The following is a 13,153-nucleotide window of genomic DNA, read 5'->3' as shown; positions in this document are numbered from 1 at the left end:
CTCCAACTGCTGGTTATTATCATTATTAAGCATAAATGGGTTCTTTCACACTCTGCAAGGCGAGTGCTGCTGTGAATGAAGCCTAACTAGCGTGAAAGGGTTTGCATGGTGATACTGCACAGGACTCAGAGAGCGCCTTGTAACTAAATTAATAAGAGAAAGGAACATTATGAACACATCCCCTTTCATAAGTGAGGGGATTTTCCCATAGGCTTGGACCAAGAATGTATCCCATACTTTTGTAAATGAAAAAAAAAAGACCAAAGTGAAGTATTTTCTTTAGGATAAGGAAGCTATCTGAAGGGCAGCTAGGAAGAAGGTTTCAAAAACTGAGTAGTGGGAAAGTATTAAGATAATAAATAGTCCAGCTCCCAGCCCAGATGAACAGTTGTTTTTTAGTGGTGAGTGCAATTGCCTGAAAAGAAATATGGCAAAAAAGGCATCTATCTACAGAACCTGGAAAGGAAAAAAAAAAAAAAAGTTTCTCTCTGCCATGGAACAGATGAGTATTGTCCTTGCACTGCACTTTGAATTTATCATCCATCACATCTATGCACTAAGGGCAATCTGAATGCAAATGTTGCTTTTATTTGCATGAAGGGCTGAAAATAACTGGATGCAGGTTACAGTTACGGGCATGTAGATATCAAACCTCCCCTACCCTCATCCTGTTACAATTAATGGGCTGTGTTCCTACCTCCTCCTGCTGCAATGCCCTCAAATATCACAAACTAAGCAGAGTCAAGCAGGATCATTACAAGGAAAGAAGAGCTCTGAAGAATCCTCCTGCATTGGCAGCACGGGTCACTCTGAGCTGGTGTTGTCCTGATTCCCAGCACAGATAAAATAGAAAATACACAACCTGAGATTGGAGTTCAGCAGTCTTACATATATTATATAAAAATTTTTGTCTGTTGCCTTAATTATGATTTGGTGCACAGCTCCTGCATCACGGTATTTCCTTGGTAAGGCCAGGCTGATTCATTTCTACCCCAAAATCCTGCAGAGTTCATATCCAAAAGAGCTGATTAGCTCCTGTCCAGAGGGAGCTGCCTCTAGAATTACATACCACCATCCCTTCCCCCCTGAACACAGGGGTGAGCTGTGACCCCCATGGGTGAAGAGGAAGGAGCACATATTTTTCCAAGAGGAATTGAGAATATAAGTACTGTTTTGGAAAATGCATCCCAGGGAAATATCAAATACAGCATTCCATGGCCAGAGGTAGGTTCAAACCAACCTCTCAGATCTGTAAACCCGCAGAATTCAGGCCCAGGAAGGCCCAGCCTGAGCTGCTGCACACTGCAGGGTGCAGGGATTTCCCAGGGCTGCCAGAAGTCCCAGTTTCTCAGTGTGCTTCATCCACCATTTCCAAACCATTTTGTAGAAGTATCAGGACACATCTAATCATTGAAAAAAAAAGTGGACATCACAATCATTTAGCAAGATTTCCCCCCCCTTTCACTTTCCTTTGTTAGAGTAGAATGAGATTGGATGGACTGTTGTTTACAGTCCCTTACAGGGGACTCTTTTACTGCCAATGCCACAAATGATGTCATTTGTTTAGCGGGAGACTGACTATTAGAAATGCCAAATGTAATTAGGATCTTTCCTTTCAGCTGGGTCTCACAAACACTGATAGTGAGAAATGGCTCCTACCTTTTGAACTTTCAGACTAGTGGCAGGATCCTTGCCCTGACAGGGTTCTTGGCAAGGAATTCAACCTCGGGTGAGAAAAGATTTCACACGGTATTTGCAATTCTCCTCTGAATTTGGAAAGTTCATAAGCTTTCAGCTGGGAGTGACATCACTGGAAATAACTCCTCTCCTGGGTGAAAAAAAAAAAAAAAAAAAAACCTCATTAACCCCTGGAGATCGTAGAGCTGAGGCTCTGCCTGCTTCAGGCCCTCCAAGTCTGGGAGAAATGGGGCTGAGCCTGGCCAGATGCTGCCAGCTGGTTTGGAGCCAGCGTGCTGGGATCCTACTCCACCCATGACACTTAGAGAGAAACAAAGGGTGCAAAGGGTGTGTTAGGGACAGGAAGAGGCGTGATGCTTGTGACTGTACTCCAGCTATTCTCTACTGTCAGAAGCCCCCTGAGGGAGGAGGTGGGAGGAGGCCAGGGGAGGAAGGCCAGGAGCAGATGGCATTAATTTAGCACGGCCCAAGGCTGCTGCACAATATGCAGAACATTGGTCCTTGTTTAGAACCAGCCTAAAAACCTGCAGCCCTGTCCTTGCAGGCTGGCCTTTTACCCATCATAGCAGGAGAGGAAACTGGGCATCTGAGCCAGTCCTGAAATTCACCCAGCAAAGCTCCAGCTGACATTAGTCATGATGCTGTGAGCACCCAGCGAAGCTCCAGGGGCCCATCCAGAGCTTGCTAACATCAATGGAAACCTTTTGGTGGACTTCAATAGACTGTGGATCAGGCCCCTGGTTTGTAACTGGGGGTATACATGGTTCCTTCTGACCAGAGATGTCAAAAGTGTGTACAAGACATGTCTTCAATGGCTCTGGCTGTCCAAGCACCACTCTTGCCCTGATGAGAGGAGCGTGTGACAAGAGTGACACCACACAGACACTTCCACACTTATGGCACCTGCTTCATTGTGGTCACTGCGATTTAGTTTCAGCACACTCAGCATGAAGAATGCCACTCACTATGGCAGCTGGCACTGCTGAGCTCTGGGTGTCCAGCCCTGCCCTCTCCACTCCCCTTCTTCACCAAGAGTTTGCTTCTCAACCTGATGTTGACTTAACTGTAAAATTTACAACCAAGAAAACCTCAAAGATCCATTTTCTATATTAGGTCCTATCTGTTTTTCTGGTCACCCAGCAGAGAGCCCAGCCTGTGACTGGGCAGCTTTGTATTGATGTCAGGGAATTTAACCCAAAAAGTTTTTGCTGCCTGTGATCCTTCAGTGCCAGCTCCATGCTCTCCTCAGACTGTTTCCTTCCTCTTCCAGAGTCCTCCCACCACCTCTTTCAAGGATTTTCGTGTAGGTTATTTGAGGATAGGGGTACTTGAGTGAAAATATGGTGATGAAGCACCTGTGCTTTGACTATACACTATCTTCTGCTGCTGGTTTTAATGCTCTGTACATTCCTGTGTGATTACTTTTTCTGCATTCTCACTCTTTTATTGAGCTTGCAAATGCAAATCAGTTCTGGGTTTTTATTCATTTACTTCCAACTGATAAAACGTCTGTGAGGCAGGAGGGAGCCTGGAGTCTCGTCTGTGTCCTTTAAGCACACACTGCATGCAGCCAGTAATTTTTCCTGCTGTTCACAGTTACATCCATAACAAATGGATCAGAAAAGAAAAGCTGATTTTATTTTGAAAAAACGGAAAATTTGAAAAAATGGAATTTTTCTCAAAATTCTCATAAAACTGAAAAAAAGAAAAGGGATTTGTTACCAACATTGTGGAACTGAAAAAATCCCCAAGTTACTCTTACCTTCATGCTGCTAAATTTACTGAATAGCTTTTGCGAACCTCAGACACTATGTGGACTTCTTAAAAGAGCAGCCTGGCTACATGGTGAAGAACTTCCCCAGAATTTCTCCCTATTTTATGTAAATTTGCTATTATATTTTAGGGTCCTCATTATTACTTCCTTCAGGTTTTGAGGCTAAAGTCCTTTTCAACTCTTCCCATTACAGCAAATCAATAGCAATGCAGCTTGAGGATAAATCCAAAATGTTTTACTGCTTTTCTAAAGCTTTCTGGTATTATTTTGGTGCTACCCTTTAGCTGCACATCTGTGCCACTGAATCCACACAGCCATTTATTTTAATCAGTCCTGAACCTTTTTCTACTCTGTCAATAGGATAATATTGTGTTACCATGCTTAGGTTTTATTAGATAATATTGTGTTATTCTTAGGTTATAGTCCTAGCCAAGGGTGAAAAAGGATTTTCCCAATTCAAGTCATAAGGGGAATATTGTTAATAAACTTTGTCTTTGGGACTTGTAAATCAGCACAGAACTGCAGAGATTTAGGAAGAGGGTTCTCAGTCTCCTGTTTCTGTGCAGGATGCCTAAATCCAGTTCACTGCCATCTTTTCCAAAGAGTAATGGACTGATTTAAAAACTGTGCCATGCCCCTCCTCCCCCCTAGTTTTTTGCTTTAGGAGCAGAAGGTGAGATGGGAAGCTTGTCATTGCATGTAGGTACTTTGGGGTCCACTATCCCAGCCAGATTGCTGCGCACCCACTGGGAGGCAGAGCTCTGGTTTCAGTGTGGGGGTTGATGTGAGACCATTGATTTCTGGAGGTCCATCACAGTGTCCCTGTGACTTTAGGCAAGGCACAGCCAGCACAGTTTGCAGTCTCTGCATGCCATGACCCTGCTTTTCACAGCTGCTGGCTACCAGCTACCAGCATCCTGAGTGAAGTGAAGGAATTTGCACACAGTGCTGGTCAGGTCTGGATTTGCTAAGCACATCCCTGGACAAGCTCCTTGCTCCTGATGCTCCTGATACTAACACCAGGGCTAGCACCAAGGTGAGCAGTCTCAGCAGGGCAGCTCTGTCCCTCCCCTGGATTTCACAGGGACTGATGGGGCTGTGTGTGATGGAGCTCTTCTCCTTTGCCAGAGGTTACCTCGAGATGGGGGGCACGCTTTGTTCCAGGCAGAAAGCTGGTGTAGGACCCACTTCCTGGACACAGGGAGGAAGGAAACCCTAAGGAAGGAAGATGAACAGCACTCTGAGTCATGACATAAGTCTCAGCCTGCCTCTGGGCAGCATGTGTCATGCTTAATATGAGTGGGGCTTAGGGCACAGTGATAACACATGTTCCAGATTCAAGTATTGTGAAGATATTGCTTTAGGTTTTCAACTTAGCATTCAATAATTTATATCTTGACTGGTTTAAAGGTGAACATCTGGAGGAATAATATATCATGTTGTGGCTTAATTAAGCAATGTTAACAGCAAGCACAGGTCAGTGCATAAGGCAAGATAACGAAGGCTGTAGTGCTGATCATGTGTCCTCCTGGTTTGATGCACCATCAGAGCTGGTTGGCTTTGGCCAACCCCTGAGAACTTCCAAAAGCAAATGCAAAAGGGAAATGAGTAAGCCAGAAACTTCTCAGATGGAGAAGACTCTGCAACATTTCTGTGACTTGACTTCAACTTGTGCATATACAAAACCCTTTCATTGCTGATGTACTTGCTTTAGAGATGAGGAAGAGTCAGAAATACTCAGTAACTTCAGGCTTGAACTGCACTGTGAAAAGTTTTGAGGGGAGGAAAATACCCTTTGCTCTTTTCCCTGATGATCCATTCTTGACTGTGTCACAGTCCCTTCCAGACGGGGCCACAGACTAAGGTGAAATGACCTTCACAAATTTGATAACCTAAAAGGAAGTTTGAGTATTTAACTCATCAGAGATGTTCATTAATAAAAGGCTTGGTGCAGTTATTTAGCTGGATGTGATAATGAGATGAACTCTTACAACAGAGTAAAAACGCCAAAGCTGACATTTTCTTGTATTGGACACAGAATTTTGTGAGAAAAATTTGAAGATTTTCAGTAAAAAGGGTACCCAGTAGGGTTTTGACACTTGTTTGGCCATTGTTCTCTCCACCTAAATTCTGACAGATTCAGCCTTCAAAGAAATTACAAAAGAGATAAAATTGTTACAGTTTGAGAATCATCAACACCCAGGTGAAAACAATAAAAAATTTTGAAAACAAGGGTGTAGCAAAACCTTGAACAAAGGTAAAAATTCTTTGCTAACATTTGCTAAAATTCTCTGCCAGCCTCAGATGCCCGCAAAAAGTTTGATAACTTTACATAGAGATGTTCTTGTTTATTTCTTCTCTCCAATCTTTCATGGTCATTTGGAAATTAAAACAGATCCTCCTCCTCCTCTGGACAGTCTATTACAGTGAAAGCAGCTTGTTACAAAACATGGCTAGGAATGTTTAAATAAAAATATGTAGAATAAAGGAAGGAACTATTCATGATGCATCACTCCTCTGACAGGCTGTGAAGTTATTTCACCCCTTCAACACAAGTGCTAAAACATAATGGAATCCCTACTGAGTGTTTTCATGCTTACCAGAACATAAAAAAATGGCATAACAAAATGCCCAGTGTGCCCCTAACTATTAGCTTGGATGAGTAAAGAGGCCAGGGGAAAACAGTGGCACTGTGGGAAATATTTGTGGCCAGGGAGGGAAACAATAACTGAAAGTGATAAAAATGGATTATTCCCCCAGAACCACACACTGGCCAGGCAGCTCTTTGTGCCTCGTGCAAGGAGGACAATCTGTAAGCACAACAGCAAAGTAGATTATGGGGTTTTTCTCTTTGCTATCATAAAGAATTTTAAAAGCCAGATTCAGATTCGGAAAAGGCCTTCAGTCAGGAAAGGAGGCCATTTTTTGGTTACAAAAAAAGTCATTCAGCTTATAAGCAAGACTATGTGTGAGATATTTGTAATGCAGCATTTCAATCTATTCTTTTTGGCTTTTAACTTAGCTGAGAACATGAAATGGGCACAGATGCAGCATTGCAGTGTGGGGCACTAAATAGTGCATTAACGTAGAGCTGAATTCTGTTGCTAATCAGGCCCTATTCAGAAAGAAACAAGAAACTTTTGCCTGCATAAAAACACATATGACTTGGTCTTTAATATACAATAATTCATTTAAATTTACTGAACCCACTGAACTTTATGAACTCAGAGTGGTGCAGGTACACATTAATGGTGAACCAGCTGTAAATGATGATTTGCTCCAAAGAAGTTATTAACTCTTACTGCTTTATTTTCCTCTGATTCACAGCACAGATTTTGAGTGCTTCTGAAGCCTTGCATGTCATTTGATGTTTAAACGCAAAGAACCTATGAAGAATTGTCCTGAATTATTATCATTTACAACAAGGAAGTGAAGTTTTATGGAGGTTCCAAAGCCCTTCTGTACTCAGAAGATGGGATGGTTTAACTTTGTTCTCCCTTCGCATTGATGTAGCTTCAAAATCACCCAACGGGAAGTGATGGTTATAGTGTTGTAAAACTGGTGGAAATAACAGGATTACTTTTGACTAACCACAGGGTTTTCCATGTCAGGAATCTGAACAGCCTGAAATCATTCTGTCCTCAGACTTTTTTACCTTTTAAAAGAAAGGACTAAACAATATCTTTAGGGCTTATATGGAGATTATACAAAGCCTGTGAAAGTAAGGGGAAAGGACAAAAGGCAGGCAATGGGGAGCAGTCAGCCAGAGGGACCTCTTCAAACCAAACCCAGTGTTCCTTCAACTTAGAAAAAGCTGTTTTTCATCAGTCAGATGAAGGGCAGGACATGGGGAAGCCATCCTACTTAGCATTATGCTGTCTGTAAATTTGTGAGCCACCAGCAGCACCAATATGTTGTAATTTGAGAGAAAGCCCACAAGTGCTCAGGCCAACTTCTCAAAGTCTCACTTCATTCTGATGCATATGAACTTCCTGCAGCAATACTGGCCTGGAGGAGGGAAAGCCCACTGTCCTTCCACCTCTCTGGGCTGGCCCATCTCCCTGGGGTACACAATGGATATGCCCAAGTGTGTGTGGCAGGTCAGGTGCTGGTTGTACCCACAGCCACCTGCCAGTTCTTGCAGAGGTGAACTGCTCTAAACTGGCTGTGAATCACTCAAAACTCTTGGTTTTGAAGGTACCAAGTTTCCTGTCTGACATTCTCCCAATACCTGTTCAGTACTGTTGCCCTTCAGCCAGGAACATATTTTCCTGTAGGTGAAAATAATTGCAGTAATGTTTACAATATAAAAATGGAAGTGTGCTTCATGTGTTCAAGGTATTTTGAGCCTTTGCTAATATTATTCATAGAAGTAATTGTATGAAAACCAGAAATTCCAATTTTGCTGGGCTTGCTTTTGGTCTGGTTCCATAAACACTAACAGCATTAGAAAATACTGAAAGTCTTTTATTTCACATTAATTGAAGTAACTATGACAACGTAACACAATTTATTTCCTTTAACATTGAATGGTGGTAAAATTGGCATTGTTTTAGGCCAGTTCACAATTTGCATCAGAAATAGCCTTGCCAGTTCTGTAAGCTGGTTTATGCTCAAATTTTTCAATTATTCTTTTACTTCTTTTTTAAAATGGTTAACTTCTCTGGTGAACGGATCAAGTGTTAATGACATTTGAAAGGGTTTTTTTGAGCCACATAAGACTTAATAAAACCATAATTTTTCATTTTATTGCTTCAGTGGGGAAAAGCTGTTAATTAGGAGTGCCATGGTAAAGAAAACTGCTTTTTGGCTCTGCCTACCAACTGGTTTATTCTGCTTATAAACAATTGGTCCCACTTAATGACTAGACCATACTGTATTTACTAGCTACCGTCAAGCATTCCTAGGCCTCATAGTTTTATGTCTGTGAAACACTTGCATATTATGATCTCACCTCATGATACAGAATCTCTCTATTCAAGTTCATACATGACGTGGAAAGTCTCTGAGATGTACTCTGAGGTGTAAAATTAGTGTAATTCCCCTGGAATGAGAGAGACGTGCCAGTTTCTGTCAAGTGGAGCTATGGCCCACAATGTCTCAAAGACATTTGCTTTTGTCTAGAAAACAAGCAAACAAACGTCCTTCATTTCAATGGAAAACAACACTTATGTCTCTCTTTGCTCAAGTACAGAAGGAGATCAAAGATGGCACAAAGGCTCCTTGCAAGGCAGTGTTTCACTTCCAGACAATTAATATGATAGTATCAGGGAAATGAAAATCTATTCCGTGCCTAGGTGTTTCCCCTCATGGACTGGAAAACTACTTGGTTTATCATTTTCTGTCTTTAGGCAAAAAGGTAACTCTTATTTGCATGTTTGTCAGTTTGTGCTTGAGAGTACAAAATTTACTTAAAAACAAGCCTAGCCAGCTAAATGAAATGCCAATGGTCTTATTATCCTGAGAGAGCAGAGCACTTAAGTCCATTATTAAAATGAAGTTAATTGAATTTAAACGTGGGCTTAAAGTAAAGCACAGCCATAAATACTTCACTGAATAAATGGGAGATTATTCCTATGCTTAAATGTAAGTATATCAGTATTTTCCTAAAACTAAAGTTTATAGCCTTCTATCAGCAGTTCCAACTATCCCACTAATAATACCTGGCACTAAAACCAGAATTTTTCCAAAAAATTTGTTCAACAGCATGAAAATCAAGACATTGCTCATACAATAAATTAGAAGAGTAGGTTTGAAACAAGAACACACATATTAAAATCTGGGTGTGATGAGTTATGTATAAGAAAGGCAGGAAAGCTTATTTCAAGTTGAATTGTGTGGCTTTCTCAGAAACAGCTCTTTGGCAATCTAGAATGGAAAAACCTCCTTGCCCTACAAAAACCCAAAATGTAGAGAACTGTAGAGAAATGTGGGAACTGCAGAGCAACTATAACTGCTCTGTGTTTATACACCCAAGATCCTCTGCATCAGAGCAGTCTTTGGAATCAAAATTAGGGGTTGAATTAAAAGCTTGAGCCCTGAATTTGCCCCTGATATATCTGACTGATTTTGGACATGTGGCATTTTCTAGCTGAACCTAATATTCTTTGTATTTCTAATAGCAATGAAAATGTTTTCTTATTAGAAAGTTTAATAATCAAATATTCCTCAAGTATGTATATAGTACATATGTATATGTGCAAGTATATATCCTTTTGAGTTGGACCAAAGAATCTGTGGCCTACATCTCTTCCACTGAAGAGATGTGTCTATATAAATTGTCATAAATTGAGATGGGTCTATATAAATTTGTTAAAGTACCTCATGAAATACGTTGTATTTTACTGCCAGTTTAGATAAGGAGGAGAATGGACAAAAGGAGAAGTTCAGCTGCAATCCCATCTCATCATTGTCAAAATTCAAGTTTTGGAAGTTGCTTTTCCATTCAATGGTCCTCACTGGCACTACTGTTTCAAAAGGATTTTTCTTCCATCAAACAAAACTCTTCAAATGCCAAATGATTGTTCTGCCTGCTACCATTTTCTCTCCAGTGATGGCCTGGAATCCTCACCCACCAATTTGCAACCATGGACTTCCAGAGCCAGAGGCCAGTGTCTTGTATTTAATGACTTTTAATGGGCTTTGCTTTCGTGAATTTACTCTGTCACCAGTTTTGATTTTTGAACTCATACTCATGTAAAACTTTAATATCCACAATGTTTGGGGGCAGAAATTTGAACTCGTTATTCCACTTTGAGTGAAGAAAGACCTTTTTCTTCTCAAAAGCCTGCAGCTAAGCTTTCTTCTTCTAGAACTTGAAGACAAAGGCTTTTCTTTCACCTTTTCAATCTGGGCTTTGTGCAGATGTCTTTAATATCCCTTTTCAGCTGTTTCTTTTCCAGATGGAAGAGAATATTTAGGCCTGCTCTGCAAGGGACCCATTTGATCTTCAGACCACTCCTTTTGGTTTGCCTGTACCTCTACCAGATGTAGCATTCCTTCCTTGAGATGGAGAACTGGCCCTCTGTCTGGAACCTGTGGTGCAGGTGCACCAGGAATTCCCAGCATGGAATCAATCTTTTCTTTGTTGGCTACTGCTTTTGTAGCAATTCCTGATGTTCAGTGCATTCCTTGGTGATCGAAAATTCATCCAATACCTGCAGTGAACTATTACAAAACATAGCATGGGTGATAATATGTTAGATCATGTAATCATGGATGTTACTTCACCCCCACGTGTGCTACTTTGCATTTATATCTAGACTGGATTTCATCTACCTTTTATTTCCCACTAAGGATGGGAAACTCGTCCTTCAGTTCTTCACACCAAGTCCTCATCTTCACTTTCATACATGACTTCGTTATCCACAGCTCATCTAAGTGCCTTCTTCAGCTCACCCAAGGGCACACTGAGCAGCACCAATGGGCACTCTTCCCTTCCAAATTCCACTTCCTTTGCTGTGAAAAGGAACCAGAAACCACCACTCTTTGCTGCCTTCCTTTTGACCAGTTATACCTATTAGATGTTACCTCCTCTTCCCTGGCAGATAATCTCTAAGAAAAGTGGGAGATGTTGCCAAGAACCTTTTAGAAATCCAGGTTGAATACATCAAGAAGAATGTTATCTTCCTCACACTCTGGCTGAATCCTTCAAAGAAAACCAGCAGTAATCTGCAAAGTCTGACTTTCCTTTGACAAGCCAACACCTCACAGGGGGTTATAACCTTCCTTTCCACTGCTGGCTCAAATCTTGTCAGAACATTGATGTTCTGGCAAGGGAACTCAAGCTTGCAGTGTGAGGGAGGCACAAAGTTTTTCCCAAACTGGGGTTATGAGAGGGTTGAGCTGGTCATTCACAGATAGTCATCTTCATGAAGAGCAAGGGCTAATGATTAGCATTATTTTAATAATAAATGTTTTGATTCTGCAAGCATCTAATTGCATAAATTTGATGTTCTGTATTAAGCGGCTCTTCTAGGGGGTGCAGCTGTTAAACTGTTCCTGTTGACTGGACTTTGGAACCTCTGTGAGCTCTGTTGTCAACAAGACTAACCCGTTTTTATGGTGTTTAGCTCAGTAGATACACACAGAACAATCTGTCTTTTGCAGACCTGTATTTTCATTTACAAATGTTACTCTCCATTTCTGCCATCTTGTTTATACATACAGAGTAGTAAAATGCAAACATAGGCCTGGTATAAAGATCATTCATACTTTATAATTTTAACATGAAAAACACCATCATCCTAATTAAACTTCCCAATTTTGAGGTGTGTGTGTTGATGTGAGCACAGACATAGCATGAGAATACCAACAATATGTGTATACATATGTATTGATATGTATTATACATGCATATACACATTTATATCCATTAAAAACTCAGATTGTGCCTATTCTTTTTCTGCAGAGAGACTCAATGCAAAGAATCAATACACCGTGACTGCAGTTCCCGCTTTGCAAACCGGATAAATTAACCACCAAAAGGGATCAGCGTGCTCTGGGGCAAAGCCAGGATTTACACCGGCAAAACCCAGGGATTGTAGGAAAGGAAAGCACAAAAGATGGCTGCGTTGCATCGGAGCGAAGGGCGGTATTACAGGAGGAAAGAAGGAAGGGAAAAAAGACCTGACACACGAGTTTTGCAGAAAGTTCCGAAAGCGGGGACGAGGTTTCTCCGCCGGCAGCTCGGGGGTGTCACTGGCCCGTCCCTTCCACCGCGCCGGGACCGTCCGCAGGGACGGGGAGAGGGGACCGGGGGTCCCTGCAGGGGAGATAGGGACAAAATACAGGGGGAGGAAATGGAGCTGCAGTAATTGCTGGAAGGTAATGCTGGGTTCGTTCCTTACTGCTTTTTTTTTGATTTGCCTTTTTTTTTTTTTTGGTTGGTTGGTTGTTGTTTTGGTTTTTTTTTACGCGAGCCTGCCGGGCCGGCCACTCCATTTGTTCCGCTTTGAAGTGCGTTGTGCAGCAGGGAAGGAGATCCGCGGAGATGGCGTCACTTTATAAAAGTTTCCAGATTTTACCGAGCTTCTTGGTTTGGTATTTTTTTCGGTTTTCCTTTTTTTTTTTTATTTTTTTTTAATTTTTTTTTTTTAGGAGAGGGGGTTGTACTATTCGACTATTCGTAATGCAAGTGGGCGATGTGGCCGAGATCTAAATATACCCCTGTGAAAGCAGAACCCCTGAGATAGCGACACCGATAGCTCAGGCTATTGTTAACTTTTGGGATTCCAGCTGAATCCCGCAATGTTAAATATTTATTTAATTACTGCAGAGAGAGCAGGAATTCTCGTTGACTCCACTGAAGGAGTCAGAGCAGTGCAGTAGGGGAAAGTTTTTTCTCCTGCCCTCCCCATCGCCCCCACTTCCAAGTCTAAATAGCTGTGGACAAGCACAGGCTGGAATACGAACATTAAGGGGAAAAAAAAAAAAAACTTTAGCTTTGTTTTAGGAGTTATATTTCAGTCGGGTAAGCAAACTATATTGCATGTATTTTTCCATATCTTCAGCTCACTCCAAACACAACATTCCAAAGGATAAAATCTGTTACAAAATAAAACTGACTTTGTGACAGCTGAACTTCTACACGGAGTCTAAAAATTATCTAAAAGCGCCTCGAGAATCCTAAATGTCATTCCCAAGATGTGGCGAATTGTAATTATGGTTGTGAACTATTTT

Source organism: Melozone crissalis, unplaced genomic scaffold (genome assembly GCF_028551555.1).
Source record: "Melozone crissalis strain CALT ecotype California unplaced genomic scaffold, PUWL_Pcris_2 ptg000061l_1, whole genome shotgun sequence".
Taxonomy (NCBI): Eukaryota; Metazoa; Chordata; class Aves; order Passeriformes; family Passerellidae; genus Melozone; species Melozone crissalis.
This window is presented reverse-complemented; position numbering follows the sequence as displayed.